Source organism: Alligator mississippiensis, chromosome 3, assembly GCF_030867095.1.
Source record: "Alligator mississippiensis isolate rAllMis1 chromosome 3, rAllMis1, whole genome shotgun sequence".
NCBI classification, from domain to species: Eukaryota; Metazoa; Chordata; order Crocodylia; family Alligatoridae; genus Alligator; species Alligator mississippiensis.
Genome location: NC_081826.1, coordinates 209404535 through 209425149, shown reverse-complemented (window position 1 = coordinate 209425149; position 20615 = coordinate 209404535). Strand labels below are relative to the sequence as shown.

Sequence of the window (20615 nt, the reverse complement as noted above, 5' to 3'; positions counted from 1 at the left end):
GATAAAATGCAGCATTTTCAAATCCATTACTAAGTCCCCTGCAATGTAGAATTCTGCCCTGGTGTTCTAATTTAACACTCATTTACTCTCACCTCTCTACTGAATTATCTTCAGTTCTGTCAATGGTTCCAGTTATCAACAATTAACATTAATTAGGCCAGTTCCGATGTAATTTTACACATTGAGTAAGGGAGGTGATATAGGAAAGCTTCAAGACTTCAATATTATCACAAACTCATTTGCACTGTACTCAGTAAGATTTTTGGGATAGGGTTTTTAAAATGGAAACACTTTAAAGTACAGTACTACTCACCCCGACCATACTTTTCAGCATGCTTAACTGAGACCTAAACTTGAAAACATCTAAGCAAGGGGAAGTGGTATGACATACATATGGTCACCCTACTGAGTCATTCAAGTCAGATCGGACAAGATTGTTGAAATTCTGGGTGTTCCCAGTAGCAGATCTTTAGGCACCTATAGAATGTTGGCAGTGAAAGCTCAGGTGTCTATGGCCTTTTATATACTTAAGCATTTAGGTAGGTGTGGCTGGGTGGGGGTGAATAACAAAATCTCTCTCCCTGGGACTCGCCTGCCATGCTTTGGAATGATGGAAGAATAAGAATTTAATTCCCCAGTGAGAGAGGGTGTAATAAATCACCTCAGAAGCAGGATGAAAGAAAATTTGTTTATTAGTAACTTCTCTGCAGGTTTTGGAACACCTTGGCTGTTCTCCCAGCTCACGGTCTCCCTTTGCTCCACCACTGTGCAGCTCACTCCCACAAGTCAGTCAGCTCCACTCCAGTTCCACTCTCTTCTCTTTCTTGTGGTACCAGCGGATCCTTTCTCCTTGGGACCTTCTGTCAGCCAGTAAGTTTCTCCTTTCTTCCTCACCTCCTTAGTTCACCAGTCTCTGTGGTTACCCACACCCAGTCGGCCAGTCTTGTCCAGAAGCTGCTTCAGCATTGGGTTTGCCATTTCTGGTGTCGCTGCTGAATCTCTCTGCGCTTCGCCTCAGGGGGCAAAGGAAACTCCCTTGCTGTGGACTTAAGTAGCTGCTGGCTCCTAATCAGTTGATATTCGCCCCAGGTACAATCCCCTTCCCAACTGTGTTTACTAAGTAATTAAATTTGCCCTGTCTCCAACCTGACTACTTGTAACTTAGTAACCTTAAAAAAACAAGGCTGTCTTTGCCCTGTTACAGTAGGGTTGGGTGTTTTATATTTTTGCCTCTGAAATTAGGTACCTAAGCAGCTAAAGTGGAATTTGTACTTGGGCCCAGATTCTCAAAAAGGACTTAAGTTAAATTCCACACACTAAATAAAGGCAGCCAGTGAAGATTTCAGAGCTTCAGTATAACGCAGTTCCATTTTTCCCATTTTTGAAAAAACCACCTTATAATGTGAATTTGCCTTCAGCCTTATTTTTTTTTTAATTGTCAGAAATGACAAAGAATCGTTTTTGTTTTTTTTGGGGGGGGGGTTGGTTTTTTGTTTGTTTGTTTTTTTGGTTATGGAGTTTTTTCCATCCAGTCTTTTGTAGGCACCTGTTTTTAAGGTTTTTAATTTCCTCTCTGATTGTTTGGTAGTTAACTGTTAGCAATGACACATGTTTGAATTCAAAATTCTTAGTTGTACTTTAGTATAGTACATCTTTGTTTTTTTATCTTTGTTTCATCCTAAGTAATTTTCAGCACTGAATGTTTTATTACCCTATTTAACCAAATCCAAGATGACTTCTAATTTTAGATGGACCACCCATAATTAGATTCTGTATATTCATGGACAATTATAAATTTGTTACAAGATTCCATGTATAGACTGTAATTAGTAGAAATTAATCTCAAATTTGTCCCTTCATTGCTGTGGCAGGGAAAAACAGTGATGGGGGTGAAGGGCCAGACCTATGCTCCCTGATGCCTGCCCCTCTGTGCCTATGTTTGCCTCCTCCCCACCCTTTATCTTCTACAACTCTTTTCCTTTATGGAAGTCAGCAACAGTGCAGCCCTAGCCCAGCCCAGCCCAGCCAGAGAAAAGTGATGGCAGTTCCTGGGCAGACAGGGTCAAGGTTGAAGAGATTGTTGAAGAAGCAGAAGTTAATAGGAAGTAGGAAGCTGGGGGACCCAGGGGCAGGCTGCAAGTTTCACCCCTCAAGTCTTCCCCATGCTATATGCCCCTTCCCCCATGAAAATAGGCCATTCCAGTCTGGGGCAGACAGTGGTTCAGCTCCAGGCCCAGAGCCTAGAGGCAAGCTGAAGCTGAACCACTACCAGCTCTGGGCAGGTTCTTGAACCCAAGAAGCTTTGTTCTCCTGTGTTGATTTGGGGTTTGAAGGGGAGGGAGATCATCTTGTTAGTCTTGTTTCATCCATTGTCCATGATGAACCACTTTGTTCTCTAGCTGTTCTCTCTTACAGATCATGTCATATATGTATGCATGGTCTTGGTGAAGTTGATCTCTTAGGTAGGATTTTAGTCTGCAGGATTTGCCATGATACAGGTCTTTGCAGGCTGTCAAATGTCTTTTGAAAGCCAAAGAAATGGGTGGCAGGTTTCTATAAGCATCAGATGGAATTCTTGTACTGTGAATATCTAGTCTATGAAGGATCTCTTAAGACCAAATCCTGTCTGTTTTTTACTCAGAGCTGGATTCGATCTTTCTTTTCATATGTTGTATCAAGAGACTTTTCCTTGGCTAGAGATTGGTGTGATTTGTTTTCTAGTTGTTTCAATCAGTGAGTTCTCCTTTTTTGTTTATTCTGACAGTGACTTGGGGACAACTTCCTGTTGCAAGTACTGGAGCGGCCAACTAGGAGCTATGCTCTCCTTAACCTGCTGCTCACAAACAGGAAAGAATTGGTGGAGAATGTAGTAGTGGATGGTAGCTTGGGTAGCAGCAACCGTGAGAAGACTGAGTTCAGGATCCTAAGGAGAGGAAGGTTGGGTTTTCCTTTCCTGGAAAGCAACAAAGTAAGGACCCTGGGCTTCAGAAAAGCAGTCTTTGACTCCCTTAGGGAACTCATGGGCAGGATCCTCTGGGAAGCCAGTCTGAGGGAGACAAGAGTCCAGGAGAGCTGGCTGTACTTTAAAGAAGCCTTACTGAGAGTGCAGGAACAAACCATCCCAATGGGCAGGAAGACTAGCAAGTATGGCAGAAGACTAGCTTGGCTTAACAGGGAGCTCTTTAGTAACTAAGTCACAAAAAGGAAGCTTATAAGAAGTGGTAATTTGGAAAAATTAATAGGGAGGAGTATAAGAGCATTGCTCGGGCATGCAGGGATGAAGTCAGGAAGGCCAAAACATAATTGGAGTTGCAGCTAGCAAGAGGCGTGAAGGGTAACAAGAAGGGTTTCTGCACGTATATTGGTAGTAAGAGGAGGATCAGCGAAAGTGTGGGTACCTTAGTGAATTGGGGAAGGCAACCTTGTGACAGTGGATGAAGAAAAGGCGGAAGTTCTCAATGCCCTTTTGGCAAAGGGGCCTACTCATGGCCGGACACCATACTCTATCTAGGGCAGTCTACCCTGTCTCACCTGCCATGACTTGTTATAATAAACTTGATGTACAATATGGGAGGCTGCCCATTTAATGCCCCCATATCTAGGGCATTACACACAGCTCTGTTCTCCCCTATATCATGCCAAATGCCTTGCAGATGGCATCCACTATGTGGCTTCAACCCACACACTGGGCCCCAAAGTCTGGTGTTTAGACCCCAATTAGATCCCTCCTAATCAGGCAGACTCGGTCCCCTCCCCCCATCCCCATCATGCAGGGCTGTCAGCTCCCTAGACCTCTTTCCCTCTTATGCATGGCTCCCCTCTGGGACCTTTGGCCATACAGGCCCACCTCCATACTGGCCCACCTCTAGGCCAGTCAGAACCCCAGGCCCCCTGACTCTGGGCATCCCTCATGGTGGGCACTCTAGTCCTTTTGACTATCCTCATCCTGGCCCCAGCATTGACCAGTTCAGGGTTTCGTCTAGATTCTCATGCTGCTCACCACTCCCTCTCATGTGTGTCCACCTTCTCAAGCCCCTGCCTGTCCCTACTACTGGGTAACTGACCAGTTTGTGGTGTCTGGGGCTTTAAGGCACCCCATCCTCACCTTTTACTGGGGAGGCAACTGGCCTGGTATTTCTTGGGAACTGCTTCACCACAGGCAGACCTACCAGACCATCCTACCCCATCAGGGTGTAGGTTTTAGTTATTCCCTAGGACCAGGAGCCTCCTCCCATCCCCATAGCTTCCTGCCCTTATCTCCAAGGTTGTTCTGTGCAGCTGCTCAGCCAGGCGGTATTCTTCTGGCTGCCAGCAGCAGACTGATGCCACAGACCTGAGGGCCTGGATCTAAAATGGAGACTGTTCATCCCTGCCCCCCCCCCCCCCCCTTCAACCCCAGGGCCTTCCTGCAGTCATTTGATCACCTCATTACTCTGGCACACACCTGCCAGATGCCCTAATGCATGCTTTGGCTCTTAAAGTGGCACCATCACAGCTTTCTTCACCTAAGTCTTCACAGGCAAGTTTAGCTCCTAGACTACTGCACTGGGCAGCACAGTTTGGGGTGGAGGTGAGCAGCCAACAATGACAAAAGAACAGGTTAGGGACTATTCAGAAAATCTGGACATATACAAGTCCATGGAGCCAGATGCAATGCACCTGTGGGTGTTGAGGGAGTTGGCATATGTGATTGCAGAGCTGCTGGCCATCATCTTTGAAAACCTGTGGCAATCAGGAGAGGTCCTGGGTGATTGAAAAAGGGCAAACATAGTGCCCATATTTAAGAAAGAGGAAAAAGGAGGATCCAGGGAGCTGTAGATCAGTCAGCCTCACCTCAGTCTCTGGAAAAATCATGGAGCAGATCCTCAAGCAATCCATCTCAAAATACTTGGAGGAGAAGGTGATTAGGAACAGTCAGCATGGATTCAACATGGGCAAGTCATGCCTGACCAACCTGAATTACTTCTATGACAAGGTGACTGACTCTGGATGTGGGGAGACCAGTGGATGTGATATACCTTAATTTTAGCAAAGCTTTTAATGTGGTCTCTCACAACATTCTCTCAGGCAAGCGAAGAAAGTACAGGCTGGATGAGTGGACTGTAAGGTGGATAGAAAACTGGCTGGAGCATCAGACTCAGAGGGTAGTAATCAATGGCTTGATATCTAGTTGGCAGCTGGTATGAAATAGAGTGCCCCAGGGGTTGGTCCTGGGGCGGGTTTTGTTCAGTATCTTCATCAACGGTCTGAAAGATAGCATAGAGTGTACCCTTAGCAAGTTTGCAGATGACACCAAACTGTTGGGAGCAATAGATATGCTGGAGGGTAGGGCTAAAATTCAGAGTGACCGAAACAAGTTGGAGGATTGAGCCAAAAGAAATGTCATGAGATTCAATAAGGGCAAGTGCAAAGTCTTGCACTTAGGACAGAACAATCCCAAGCACGAGTACAGGCTGGGGGCTGACTGGCTGGGCAGCAGCTCTGCAGAAAAGGACCTGGGGGTTACAGTGGACAATAAGCCAAGTATGAGCCAGCAGTGTCCCCTTGTTGCAAAGAAATCTAATGGCATACTGGGCTGCATCGGTAGGAGTGTTGTCAGCAGGTCAGGGGTGTCCCAGCTGCCTGCGGAGGGTTCGGGATTGAGAGTATGGTCAGGGGTAGAAAAGTAAGAAAGATTTATTGACTTAACAAAAACACAACTACGTGTAGTAACAAGACAAACAATAACAGACAAAAGCAATTAGCATCGGCAACTTATCGGCAGTCCCCTCTGATGCCTGATACACAGCAAGCTTCTCTTTCCACAAAGTTCAGCAAAGTCAGGCATCCCCGAACGACACTGTCCAAAGGGGTACCAGAAAGGACCCTGGGATGCAGTTCATGGGCTCTTCGAGGTCCATGGGCCCACTGATCCAGGTAACAGCTAACTAATTCTTTTACAGAGCTGTCTCTTCCTTCTGAATGGTTTCCAAATATTTCAGCTCATTTATAGCTTCTGAATGATACTGATAATGAACGACCACTCAGATTCCTTTTACTTCAACTGTCCTTAGGCTGACCAATTAGCAGTACAAGCCTTGCATTTCTTTGATAAGGTAATTTTAACTACACCACAGGGCTTTACTACTTCAAGGCTTTACTAAATTTACTAGGCCTTACTTTCTACAAGGCCTCACTACATCTTAACAAATACAGAAAAACACTTAGTTTAATCTTCATAGGGCCTTCAGCAAGCACCTTTATCTCACAGACATAATTTCAGCTGTCACAAAGGGAAGTGATTATTCCCCTCTATTTTGCACTGGTGAGGCCACATCTGGAGTAGTGTCCAGTTTTGGGCCCCCCACTACAGAAAGAATGTGGACAAGTTGGAGAGAGTCCAGTGAAGGGGCAACAAAAATGGTGAGGGGCTGGGGGACATGACTTATGAGGAGAGGCTGAGAGAACTGGGCTTATTTTGTCTAGAGAAGAGAAGATTGAGATGGGATTTAATAGCAGCCTTCAACTACCTGAAGACAGGTTCAAAAGAGGATGGAGTGAGACTGTTCTTGGCGGTGGAAGATGAAAGAACAAGGAGCAACAGTCTTAAGTTTGAGCAAGGGAAGTTTTAAGTTAGATATTAGGAAGAATTTTCTTACTAGGAGGGTAGTAAAACACTGGAACAGTTTACCCAGAGGCTGTAGTATCTCCATCCTTGGAGGTTTTTAAGACCTGGCTAAACAAAGCTTTGGGTGGGATGATCTGGTTGGGGGTGGTCCTGCCTTGAGCAGGGAGTTGGACTAGATAACCTCCTGTGGTCCCTTCCAACCCTAACTTTCTACGATTCTATGACTTAAGGTTTATGGTGGTGATGGGTGGTTTCTCTTTTGCTGTTTTTGTTTCCTCAGACTTCATGAACTCTTCTGTCAATATTGTTGGCATGTTTGTTTCAACCCCAGTATTCTTCTGCTTTATCTGAAATGGGGTTCATTGGGATCAAGATCATCTGACAAATCTAAATTATTGCAAAAATACATGATGGAAGCTGAATGGAAATATTTTGACAAATCTTTGGCTTTCATTCCAATAAAGAAACAATGTTTAAAATATCAAAATCTTTTATAAAATAGAATTACTTTTTTTTCTTCTGCAGAGCTGCAATAATGGCCTTCTTGACATTCTTTGCCAAAACATGAGAGGTTCAGAAAAGTCAGATCAGTGCCCACAGTGTTTGTCAATAGATGGCCTTGCATATACTGAACCCCACAAATGCTTTGGAATGCTGACATGCTGTCTCCCCCCAAAACGACATTAATGAACTCCCCTAATAAGAGATGCACTATTTCCCCAAACCTTCAACTAGGAGTACCTACCTCATAGGATATTATCCAAAGCTTCACGAACCTTCAGAATATTACTGAGCAACTTGTCTGAACGTCTCTATTTGAGCTAGACCAGTTTTGTGCCCACAGCAATAGGAAAACTTCCCACAATTAGAACACAGTTATTCTGTACTTTCTTCACTCAGATAATCAAGCTATCTATTTACTGTGTTTGTTAGAACGTAACCTGCACAATGATGAAGGTGAACAAACTTTTCCTCACCTTCTGAATATTAGTGGAATAACTTTAATGAATAAGTATGCCATAATCAAACACTGCATAAATCACCTCTTGCATAAGGTAGGACATTTAACCTGGAAACCTGGTGAGTACTCAACTTTGCTGCTGCTGAGACTACCCACAGAAATAATCATAGCTAGGGGGACTAAGATTTAACTCCATGCAATTTCAAACAACCTAGATAGATGCTCTTAAAATAGAAATGCTGACAAATCTTTTAAGTGTAGCTGTGCTACTGGATGCTGCTTTAATTCATTAATTCTTCACTTCAAACCACACTACAGATTTTATTTCTGCTTTTTCCATTGGCCTGTTCATAGCCCTGGTTCCAGTTTTTCATGTTCATTGCAGTCTAGTGCTTACTTAGCAAAATCTTTTGTAAAAGGGGTGGGGGCAAGTAAAATTTCATTTACATATTCATTTGATATAATTCTCCTTCAGGGAAATTCTTTAGAATGAGGAAAGTTTACTAAAAGCTGTTTAATAGAAGTGGTTACAGCTAATCAAGAGGAGAAAAAGAAAACCTAACTGCATTCAATTTGCAGCTCCGTTTCTTAGCTGACAGTGCTGTTAACAGTAAGAATTGGAATTTGGCTGCAGTGCAATAACTACCACTGACTTCTACCCTTAGGTAGCTTCAATATATGGTATCTTTTATTAAAGGGAACTCATGCCTTTTCTTTTATTGGCAAAAGTTGTAATTTTTTTTCCACCTCAATTTATTGACACAGCAGTACACACGATTTGCACAGCAGTGTATTGAGTTACACAGTTAAAGTGTCACTCTGTCAATATAAAGTCAGATTTTTTTAAATTCAAAATGTAGAAGTCCAGTAGTTAGTAAAAGACAAGTCTCAAGTGCATTTAGCACCGGGTGTTGGTTGCTAACTACATTAACCAGGGGTACATAATTATATCTCTAGGCAAAATGGGAATTAGCTATTCATTAAAGGTATGATGCCCAGGTGGGCTGGTGAAAGACTAACCTTTATTTCTGGTTCTAGTTGCATGATATAAATCAGGTTTACAAAAGATTGTACTTGTGTCATATGGCCCATTGTTTGACCTGTGACCACGCTGAGTACCTACAGTGTCAGGTACCAAAAATGAGTGTCCCTATCTGAACTTAATTTAATAATCTAAAGCCTTTAAGAGTAATAAACTGTTGTAGTGATGAATCCACTGCCATCTTCCAGTTGAAAGAAAGGAATTGTGAGAAACTGACACATGCTGATTTGATTTATTTTTCTCTTTCTTGTTTTCTTTTATATATTGTGTATAGACAAAGTGCTTGATCCTTATACTGGCAAAACTCCCATTGCTGTCAGCAGAAATATTTACTATAATGAATGCAAATCTATGGGACCAACAGTGACAAAATAATCTATTTGTTTAAAGACGATCAGACTCCAAGATGCTATGACACTTAATTTGGTTTCTCAAGAGAACTGTTTGTTTCTTTAGGGGATCAGCTGGATATATAATATACATATTAAAATCCCCTTTGTAATGAAGTCTAATTTTGACACTTTCATTTTAACGTGCAGTGCAACAATTTGGCACTGTCACACTTTTTTTTTTTTCTTGGAATCAAATTCTCTTCTAAACCGTGTTTTATTAGCTACTATGTACCATTACAAAGCCAATATATAACCAATAGATTACTGTGCAAATGAGTTCATATATAAGGGAAGGGAGGAAGCAAAAAAAAAACCCAGCCCATTTTTTATCCTAGCATTGGCACAGAACTGTCATACAGGGGACTGACTTTAACAGTTGAGTCTCTTGTACACAGTGTCTAGAGGTGGTACAGTGAACCTCTTGTTAAGCAAAGCCAGTGGAACCAGAGTAAAGTTGATCACTTCACACACTGACTTCAAGAAAGTTTGGTTAACATATTTTAAAACAATATGTTACCTGCCTTGTTTCATCCAGATGCAATCTAGATCAATATCACTGCTTTATAAAATGCTTGTTAACATATTTAGCTTCTCCAGTTGCTAAAACAGAGCATTACTATGGACTTTGTAGAAAACATTATGCTTCTAATCCAAACTGTCATATTCTGAAACTAAGCACCCTCAAATTTTGAACATCAGGCCAGAAAGTTTAGCCAAGCTTTTGATTTCAGCCCATTTTACACAATGATCAGCAATGACATTTGAGTTGGGGAGATGGAATCCAAATTCCCCAAGTTCAGGGGTATTTATTTCATGTACTGCAGGAAACAGTAACATAAGGAACTTGTGTTTCTAAAACTAAAGTGGCTTTCCATTTTAAATTAACTATGTACAAATACATTACAACTGCACCTGGTATTTCAACCATGTGCGCAAAGATATTAGCTTCCTCTTGCCTCCTTCAGATTCTTTCCTCCTGCAACATGTGCTCCTGGACCCAGGTTCCATGCAGATCATTAAGTTTCCTTTTAACAGTTGTGATCTCTTGAGTAAACATTTGCTAACTTGCTCGGCCTGATGTTGCTTGTTAAACTACACTGGATTTTTGCTTTCCATTCCAGGAATTTCTTTTAAAATTAGCTTTTCCACACCTAAATCAAAACCAAAAAAAAAAAAAAAAAGACCGCCTTCCCCAATCTCAAAAGTATTCATGAAACTGATGGTACAAAGAAAAAGACAAAGCAAAACACTTTTGGGTCTTTGAGAAGCAAGGTTTGTTTGGTGATCCCTTCTATTGAATGAAGTGTATAGTTGAAAGAGATGTTAGACAAGCTTTTGGGCACTCTATTTTCATTTACGTAATGACATTAAACAGAAGTCATTGTTTTACCTGGTATTTAGCTTAGGCCATATCCACTTCTTTCCCAAAACTGGGGAAGGCCTTTTTGTGCCCAAAAGCAGTTGATCCAATATAAGATATCACCACATATACATTGGACTGGGAGAAGCAAGTTATGTGTGTACCTACTGGCCAAAGACTAGATCCACGAAAGGACTTGCTACTTTTCTGATTGTACAATTAGGCCTCGTAGTCTTTCATCTATTACTTTACAGTTTGTCTGTGTTCTACTGTGGAAGAATGGGATAGGGTGGGAAGACCAAGGCGTATGCTTGTGTATTGTTGGTGCCTGTGTTCATTTGGGTTACGTATAGTGCTTCTCTTTTGTTGTTCATAGACCTTTCTTCTGACTCTATCATATCAGGCCAGCTGATGGCTAAGGCCTCTTCTAAATCCTTTTTATCCTGGCCTTCACCCTGTCTGTCTGTGCTGGCTATCTGCTGTTACCCTATCATTACTTTTGTTTCATTATTTGATAATTGTATCAAAAGCTGCTCACCCATGTATAGTAGGCCACTTCCCCAGAAGACTGTTTGCTTTCCTGTTTTGTTATCTGTCATTCCTCTGCTAGGTTGCTGGAGTTTATTCTACATGAGAAGTGTAGCCTTGGCCCTCTGGCCCATCATTTTCTCTGTTGGACTACTATCTACTCCCTAGGAGAGTACATTGTGATCTAATAATACTAAGGAAGGATCCACTTACTACCAGCTTTACTACTACCTTTGTCTTTTACTACAAACTCTGATTTTTCCTTTCTTTGCAAGTAATGAGGAGAAGATGATTTGTGCTAAATTGTTTGAATTCTGCTGCACTGTCCAGTCACTCTGTGTGCTCATACCCTGTCAGGTATTCTACAGCTTGCAAAATGTCCTTTTATTTCTTCTCACAACTTTTCCCTGAATAACTTCCAAGTATTCCAGAAATTGAAACCCTTCTATGTAACCTGACAGACAAGGAACCACACGGTCCCTTTGTGTGCCTGTCATGTAAAAAATAAGCACATCTCTTCTAGCCTTTTCTTAGTGCAGGTTGGGATTTCATGAGGCTATAGAGCATTGTTGTGTTGTCTTGCAGTATATTCTTTGCTCATCGGGGATTTGTTTTACTTATGCTGTCAATTGGGCACTCCTTGGTTCGTTTCAGGCATATGTCTGTCTCCAAATGGACCCATTTTAAGATGGATGCTCTTAAATCCTCTGAGTTTCCAGCTTGATCATCTTTATATATCTTGTACATGCAGTTCATCTGGAGAATGTTTCTGCAGCACTTACTCCTTTCAGTCTATCCAACCCTAAAGTACAGTTCTGGCTGGCTGGACTTTACTAACTAATGCCACAGGCTGTGTTGACTCTGCATCAGTGTTGCACCTAAACTTCTTCCTGAGATGAAAGAAAATTGTAGAAGCAACTCTGCTAGTTAGCAATATTTTAGGACAGCTGCCTTGCCTATTATTTTCTTTACTCTTTCAGGTGCTCGTTTCTTGGCCTCTGACCATACTCTCTCATTATTGTGAATTTGTCTCAAGGGTTCCCAGGCTTATTGAAAATCTAGAAGAGTAAAGCATGTCACTCTATCCCCCAAACTACAGTCCTGGCAGTCCTTCTGATGCATGCTGTGCTCAGTTAATGTCGGGCTACCCCAAGGCCATGCTGATACCCATACACTAGTACCTATCACTACTTGCAAAAAACAAAAAAAAAAAGAGGGGGGCAATGGTGGTTGTATTGCTGGGTGGCTCATGTAATTCAATATGCTGGAAACCCTTCTTGAGATCATATATAGTGAACTCTTGTTTGTTTTGTTTGTTTTTGTTTTTTGCTTTGGATTAATTGGGTAGTACGTCCCTAATCACTGGTAATGGGTATTGACTTTTTTTGTGCTCTGTTAAGTGGTTGTAGATCAATGGAGGTTTTCTCACCACAATTAAACTGATGATCCACTCTCAACTAGTTTCAATGGGAATAATTATTTTCTTTCCCTGTTTGTAGTTTCTTCTTCAGTACGCCACCACGTCCAATTGAACTATACATTCCAGTATCCTCGTGGGCTGCATGTAGGAGCTAGTTTTGAAGTTCAGCTTCCCTGAAAGATGTCAGCATCATTGAAACATGTCTTTACATTCTGGCAACATGCTGGCCACTGCTCACAGTGACTAGTTTCTTTTCACTCTCTTATGGAGGATATTCTGCTGTTATACTGTGATCAGATCAGTGGCTTGTAGTGCTCTGCTGCTCCCCACTGAATGCTCTTCCGTCAACTGCTATAAACTCTTATTGAGAACCTCTCTTGCTTTGTAATTTTTTTTTTTTGCTAACAGTCTGTATGTGCTTACTGGGCTCAACACTGTTTTGTTATACAACCCCAGCACTTGGTCATATTTTTCCAGTCTTATGTTACTGTTTGTCAGTGTTTCTGGGATTATTTTGTAGCTGGTTCACCAATCTAACTGAAATTAAACTGATCATTGACTTAATTGCCCAGTTGCAAATATAAGCAATAAGGCTGGAAGTTACCTTCTGCATTGGGTGTGTGCAAATATTTGAATATGCTGAGGTGGCAGCATATATACTGAAACTTTTTTTCTTCTTCCTTGGATAGCTGCTGCTTTGGGACATGAAGTGGTTCTAGTTTTCATGTTGTTATTGTATGCATATTTTGCATTATTGCAAACGGGCAATTTTTCTTTCTTTTTTGTGTTTCTGTTCATGATGGGTATGCTGGACCATGGTGTCTGCACTCTCAAATGGTCTGTCCTTATCCTCTTTACTGCATGATTTTAAATTGAGCCTGCTTCACTTCATTATCTTCCTTGCCATGGGATTGACCTTTAACTGACAATTAACATGGTATTTTATGTATCATGTGCTGGGTAAAAACTTCCTGTTTCTAAAATTATACAGGCTCTTTTATTAAAATAGTCAGGCATTTTGGCATGTGGGATAAGCCAACATTCAGTCATGTAGGTTATTTCAGTTAGGAGGAGAAATATGTTACTACTACTATGACTTTTAGTACCAAAAAATACATATATGAGCCAGGTATAGACATTACACACAAACTAGTAGAAGTGCCTGAAAACTGGTCTATACCCATAAGTGAACAGAAGTTTTGTCACAGACTGGTTTAAAAATGGCAGAATGCAGTCAAAGGTAGACCTGGAGCAATGTGCACTCAAACTTAATCAGTTTAGGTTAGACTGGTACATCAAACTTCTATACCAGATCCCCTATCGATTCATGTTAAATAGCTGTCTGATGCATCCCAAGTATCTTTGCAACCCCCTGCTAGCCCACCTCATGGGGAGCTGCTCTAGCACTCACGCTGCACTGGGATGCTCCAGCTGAGCGCCTACTGGGTCCCACCCGTGGGATCTCACAGAACCGAGCCAGAAAAGACTCTGTCCCCAGCCCTGTTTCCTGCCTGCAGTGACTTGTCAGCTGAGGGTGGGGAAAGAATGGGGACTTCTGCCATATAGACCTGGCAGTCAGGGGTGGCTTGGCAGCTTGGTTTCACTCGCCATTCCCCAGCAGCCCAGGGAGCCTGCAGGGCTTGCTGGAAGGCATCTGGGAGTGCCATCAACCTTCTGACCTCAGCCAGTGCAGGCAGCCTATATGCTTCTCCCATTTCTTCCCTCCCACCAAAGGGCAAATGTGAATTGTGCTCACTCCTGAGCTAATTTATGCCACTTACAGAAACCTGCGTAGGTTTGCTCAATTCCGTCCCAGCCTTTAACCATCTGTGCCTAGCCTAGGTGTTCATTTCTCTGGATTTAATGAAGGAATAAAACATCAGGAGACTCTTTAAACTCTTTTCTCACCTCTGTTAACCAACATGCTACCACCAAAAGGTCTTTTGCCAAGGTATTTTCTTGTAACAGTCCTGGTTGCGTTAAGTTTCCGTGCTCCTTCTCTCTGTGGTTTTGTGTATTGCTGTTTGTTGTGTCTCAGAGATTCGTGAAGCCCTACCATCCAATGCTCCACCCCCTGCAGTCTCCTAGGAAACTGGTTGTGCCAAATTGTTCAGTTTCTACTCAACCCATTTATCTGTATTTTAGATGGTGGCTCTTATTATTACATCAATCTCATTTCATAATTGAGCTTGACTGTTTCTTACATGTATCCAAAATACAATTAGTTATACTCACCAGCTTCCATGAACTTTTTCTTCATTCTTCAGCATAACTCAGCCAACGAGATAGGGAACCACTCCAGTCATGTGCGTGTGAGAAATCTGTGCAAGGAAAGAGACTGGATGTAGCATAATCTGTGCTCTTCCAGGCAAGATGCATGTTTGCTGTTGCAACTTTCTTTATTTTAACTCCAACCCATCTCAAGGTGTTCACTGGAGAATATACTACTATAAGTGACAGTTGTTGTTGTCTGTCACTATGGCACCCTGTTTGATCAGTTAAAAGAAGCCGAAGTGGTACAAAGTATCTACTGCACCATCCTTTTAAAGTTATATTTTACTCTGGGATCTCATGGGATTTGTGTCAAGGAGGGGAATGGGGGGGCAATTCCTGACTTCATACAGCACTCTGCTGTTGATATTTTGGACTCACTTTATTGTGGTATGAGTGTGCTGTGGATATGTTTGAAGATTTTTCTTTTCTTATTCTTTTCTTTTTATAATCCTTTGTTTTAGTTATCAAATAAGTATCTACATCTTACCTAAGCTGAAAGAGGCACTTGATATTATAACAAGTCTTAAACATAGCCACAGGGATTTCCTTCTGAAAAGGAAGAAGAAAAATGGTATGTATGATGTATTCAATGTTCCAGCTGAATCTCTAGATGAAGTCTATATACAATAGTTTATGGTTATAGTGGCAGGAAGCTGAAGGAATCATAACAATGTGTTTACAGTCTGTATATAGAGACATCAGAATAGGTGACCCAGTTCCATTTGTGCCTTCTTTGCTCCCTAGAGCACACTTATGTTGTTGTAAGGATATAAAAACGGGGTGGGGAGGAAGAACCTGTACATCATGCACCCACACCAAGATTATTGTTTATGCTCCCTCCCACACAGCCACTGGCTAGGGACAGAAGTTACACACAAACAGTTTTAAGTAATCAGAAACTGATTTAAACCTGTAACAGAACAGAAGTCCAGTGCACATAAACCAGTTTCAAAATGGCTGAAACTAGTTTAAGATAAACCTAGTTGAATGCAGTATCAGACTTAACTGGGTTAAAACGGGTTTATGAAACTTCTGTCCCAGATCCCTTTCTGGTTCAAGTTAAATTACAGTCCCCCAGCATCCCAACATGCTTTCTAGCCCTGGGCTAGGCTGGACTTGGCTGTCTGCCAGCAGAGAAGGGTTATGGGATGAGGGGAGGAAAGGACTTCCCCCCTCCTCCCCCCATTCCCCAGGAAAACCCCAGCTGTGGTCTGGGACCACAGAGAGGGGGTTATACTTTGGTTCCCCTGAGTACAGAGCTGCCCTGCCCTGCCTTGCTAAAAACTTATTGCTGGCTGCAACTGTGGGCTACAAGTCCCAGAGACACCTGGAAGGAGGAAGAGGAAGTGATGAGCAACCCTGCAGGGTTCTGCTGTTGTGAGTCTAGACTGCAAATCCCAGAGACCTCAGGGACAGCAGGAAGAGGAAGCAAATGCACAGTCCATGCTGGCTGTGTGCCAGAGAGTCATGCTGTATCCCCCCTCAGCTTCTAGCTTGAGACACTGCAGACATGTGGCTAAATTTCCTGAATCAAAAGTGAGTGTCTGTCCTGTTGTTTCTCAGGTTAATCTCTGCATTTTAGCTTAGCCTCTAAAGAGTGAATCAATTCAGCCTCAAGCTTTTTGACTGTCTTTACTTAGCTACAGTGTCCTTCTCCTTGGCTCTCTCCTGGGCAAACACCTCTGTTTGCTGCCTTCTGTTCATTCTAAACTTTTAATTCAGTTGGCTAAATTATTCTGCCCCCCTTGTTCCCCAACAAAAAGACAAAAAGAAAAAGAAAAACAACCCTGCTCTTTACTTGAATCTTGGGTGGGTTTAGTGGGCTTCATGCAAAATGAGGAATATTCAGCATTTTCCCTCTTCAACAAAGCTCCAGCAGTGGTTGCCCTTTGAATTCTTCCCCCCAAGCTCTAAGAAAGAGAGAGGTTCCTCAGTCTGCTAAAACCTAAAATCCTTTCCTTTTTTTCCCTCTAGGCTAATAGGATCTTGGGTCTTTCAGTCATATTCAACTAGCTAACCCCTTTGAACTTCTCATCTGCAATCTATATGAGCCATAAATTGAGACAAATTTGCAAGCCTGCTTACAAACACACAGCTTCTAATTCCTGTTTCTCTTCCTTGTTATGTAAAACTAGGTCCCAAGGATACTGTGAGGAATATCGGGGTGGTGGGAAATCTTGTCTGCACTGCCTCAAATATCAATAGCTCCTTGGTACCCCAAACTGGCAATTGGTCAGATTTAGGCCACGTGGGAAACATACTCCAGACCATATTTCCATTTTATATAGTGGATGAGAGGTGGATGGGAAAACAACTACTGCATATCTCAAGAATTTCTTATTCAGGAAGAACTGTAGGGTGGTGATAAAAGACAATATATTTCTCCTCAGGCCCCTCTATCTCTCAACAGATGGACGAAAGAGAGAATATTGACCTATTCTTAAACAGATATGATCACCATGTCTATTCTTGATAAGAGCATATAAAGAAAGGCTCTAAGCAATGAAAACTGCCTCCTGCTCTTTTCCTCCTACTTTCTAGATCCCAGGCGTTGCCCTGGTGGTCAGATCAGCCATGCTTCTCATTGATATTGGCTGGGTGTGGGTAGTCTGCAAACTAAGCACTGAGGTTTCTTTTGTATTTCAGATTAGAATCCAGATCTCTCTTTTCTGCCTTGCAGAAAAGTCTAATTCAAACTTCTTTTTGTATTTAAACCAATGTAACCCTTCTGCCAGCCATCAGATGGCAGTAACAAGAGCCAAGTTCAACTTTGGCATTTTACACACCTTGATTACCTTGGCTCAAAGATTCACCCCAAAGCCTGGGACAATAATTTCTGCATGGGTATTGCAGTGTGAACAAACTTCCCCACTCACAAGCAATATTAAATTATAAATGGCTTTATTGATGGAGGAAATGGGATGACAAATAGAAATGGGATACCTTCTCTGATATTCACCATGCTCTTGGCTCAGTGATTGTCCACATGGAAGACTGATGATATTGATTTATTGGTGCTTCTCACTGACTTTGTACCTCTCAACCCTTCTCCTTCCAACCCCAGGACCACTATCCTGGAATGAAGCTGATGTGCCAGGCTCAGTCTCAGTCTCCTCTACTGTTGTTGGGGGCTTATCAGCCACCTTTATGTTGGTGGGGCTATACATCTGGGGACTTGTCAACAGACAACCCCATTCCTCAAGGTCATGTTGCTTTCCTGAGAGAGACCAGCATTTTACCCAGATCCTTACACACTTACAGGCTTGGCAGTGCTACACTTGCTAGCACTGCATCTGAATGAGACCTGGGAGTTGTGATAGACAGCAAAATGAACATGAGCCATTAATATGATGCTGTAGCTGGCAGAGCTAATAAAATACTGGCTTGCATCTACTGAGGCATCTCGAGCAAGTCTAAGGATGTCATCTTGCCTCTCTAGTCAGCCTTGGTGAGACCACAGCTGGAGTTCTGCATCCAGTTCTGGGTGCTGCACTTCAGGAAGGATGTGGGAAAGCTTGAGAGTCCAAAGCAGAGCCAGACACATAAATAGAGGCCTAGAGACCAAGTCACATGAGGAAAGACTGAAAGACTTGGGGCTGTTCAGCCTGAAGAAGAGACTTGGTGGCCTCAAAGGGACTTGGTGACAGCCTATAAATATATCAAGGGTTTCCATCAGGGTCTGAGGGAGCCTCTGTTCACCAAGGCCTCCCAGGGAGGGCAAGAAATAATGGACACAAGCTGATGTCTAGCCTGATTGCTTCAGGATAGACGTAAGGAAAACAATCTTTACAAGTCAAGTGCCAAGGGTTTGAAAGAGGCTCCCCCTAGAGGTGGTACAGTCATCCACCCTGGCAATCTTCAAAAAGTGTCTTGACACTTATCTTTCTCAGGTCATCTGATCCCAGCAGTCTTCCTGGCCCAAGTGCAGGAGGGCTGGGCCCAATGATCTGTAAGGTCCCTAACAACTATGAAAGTATGAAACTATTCATCTGACAGAAACCCTAACCAAAACAGACTCTCATGTACACTGAAAGCTTTTTTTGAGCCCCATAGAGAAGATGTAATCAACAAGCAAATCTGCACATCTTCACTGACGATTCTTTGGATGCCATTTGGAAGAGCAGCTATGAATGAGCACCATGACATGTAAGGCACAGCAGGAAATGGGAATTGTCCCAGGAAGAAACCTCATTGCTCATATCCCAGAGAATTGGAGAAGTGTCACAGTGCTAGGATAAGGAGTTTATGCACAGGGTCAAAGACCACTTGGGATCTAGCTATGATATGGAAGGTGGCATTAGCACTGCCTCACCCAGGGAAACCATTGCCCTCCCAGAATGGAGTGGTGGGATAGGTGGCTGCCCATTCCACCCCACCACCCCAAGCATGGAGAGACCCACTCCAAGGTCTACCCAATAGGTCAACGTGCCTGAGAGTCCCAGTGGGGCAGGGGGGCCCTGGCAGGTGGCTCTAGGGGAACACTTCTGCCAAACTTTTGTGTGTGTGTAAAAAAGCAAAACTGTAGAATGTTACCTGCTCCAGAACTTGTACCAGAACCCAGGGGGCTGCCATTCCCTTCAAAGGGAACTGGGCCTGCAATGGCCTGGCCCAGTGGGTTGTTGGGATGCCCTCCCCACACCCCGTTCTCTTTGTGCCCCTCCATTTGACCACTGGTATCCAGATAGCAAGTTGGCTTTGGAAGGTGGGCAGAGTCTATGCCAGCCCTGGCATCAGGTCCTGGGCAGCCTTGTCCACTTCCCCTCCTGCACTGCTGCTTATCTGAATGCTTTCCTAACTTTTCAGCCCATGGGTCAGTGGTTCCAACATACTACATGGGCAGAGGGATCTCAAAAGAGGAGATATGGTACATTGGAGCTGCTGACCCATGGTCTGAGGAGCCAGGGAATGATCCAAGTGAGCAGCAATGCAGAACAGGATAGGACCAGGCTGGCCAGGAGCTGATGCCACAGTGAACATCTGGACAGCCTGCCACAATGCAGGGCCAGGGCTACACACATTGGTGGGAGACTCGCCCTCTTTCCCATCCCTGCACTGTGTGTGCTTGTGGTGCCAGGATTCTGGCAATCAGCTACCCCACATAGGGCCTCATGAGCCAAGGCAGGAGGCAGTTGTCCAGGATCCTGATCAGGATTGGTGGGAGGGGTGATGTTGCTGATGAAATTGGCGATCCTGGGAGCATTCCCTATCACTCTAGGGAATGGGAAGTTGCAGAAAAGGGGGCATCATCCTTACTGGCGGTCTGAAAGTCAGTGGTACAGTCATGTCCCAGATGGCTGGGGGAAGAAGGGGGGGTGTCCTGGATGCTTGGGTTCTGTATGTGTGAGAGTATCCAGGACACCTGTATTCTGCATGTCCCTATGTAGGTGTCCATGATGTCCTTGCTAGCCAACCAGGTGGCTCAGCCATTCAGCTCCACTTGGGAGTTTTCAGAAGCCTGAAGAACCGGTGGGAGGTGTGTGAGAGCTCCCTCTACCTGCTGTGCTTGGGCCATCCATGCAAGCAGGCTCCAAGTTCCCCGGCCTCCTTTCCACCCCTCACAAGTGCTAAAGTATGTTCTGCATCCTTCTGCCCTAAACAGGAGCACTTAAAGCTCAAAAGTGAAAGTGCTTCAGTCACAGGCTTCTTGAATACCTGCACATAGCTGATATTGTCAAAGGTATTTGCCCCTTTGCACTTCATTTTCTCAAGCCTAATCCTGGGTTCTCTGGTGCCTCTTTACTTTAGGGAAATAAACATTTAGGATAAATATTTTAAGGACTGTAAAGTTCTTAGGATTACTTAGATTATTCATTCTTTACAAGCTAGAAAGGCTGATTTCACTTGGATAGTCTGTAAATAGAATATAACAAGCAGAGACATAAGCTATTGTAAAACACACTTTGTGAGAAACTTTGTGAGAAATTAAGTTGTGGAGAACTTGGAAATGTGTACATTAAGAAAATTCTAATATTATTAAAGCCTGTCTGCCCATAACACTTTATTTGCACTCAGATTGGTTGTCTAAAACAAC

The 20615-nt window shown here is 43.1% G+C and overlaps 1 protein-coding gene across 1 annotated transcript in view; it reads left to right on the top strand.

Moving 5' to 3' along the window:
- The first annotated feature begins 802 nt into the window (after positions 1 to 802).
- LOC109280771 (uncharacterized) overlaps positions 803 to 20615 on the top strand; it is a 208666-nt gene continuing 188853 nt past the window's right edge. The window contains exon 1 of the mRNA XM_059724867.1: positions 803 to 870. The gene's annotated coding sequence lies outside the window, so the exon portion shown is untranslated. The remainder of the gene's footprint in view (positions 871 to 20615) is intronic.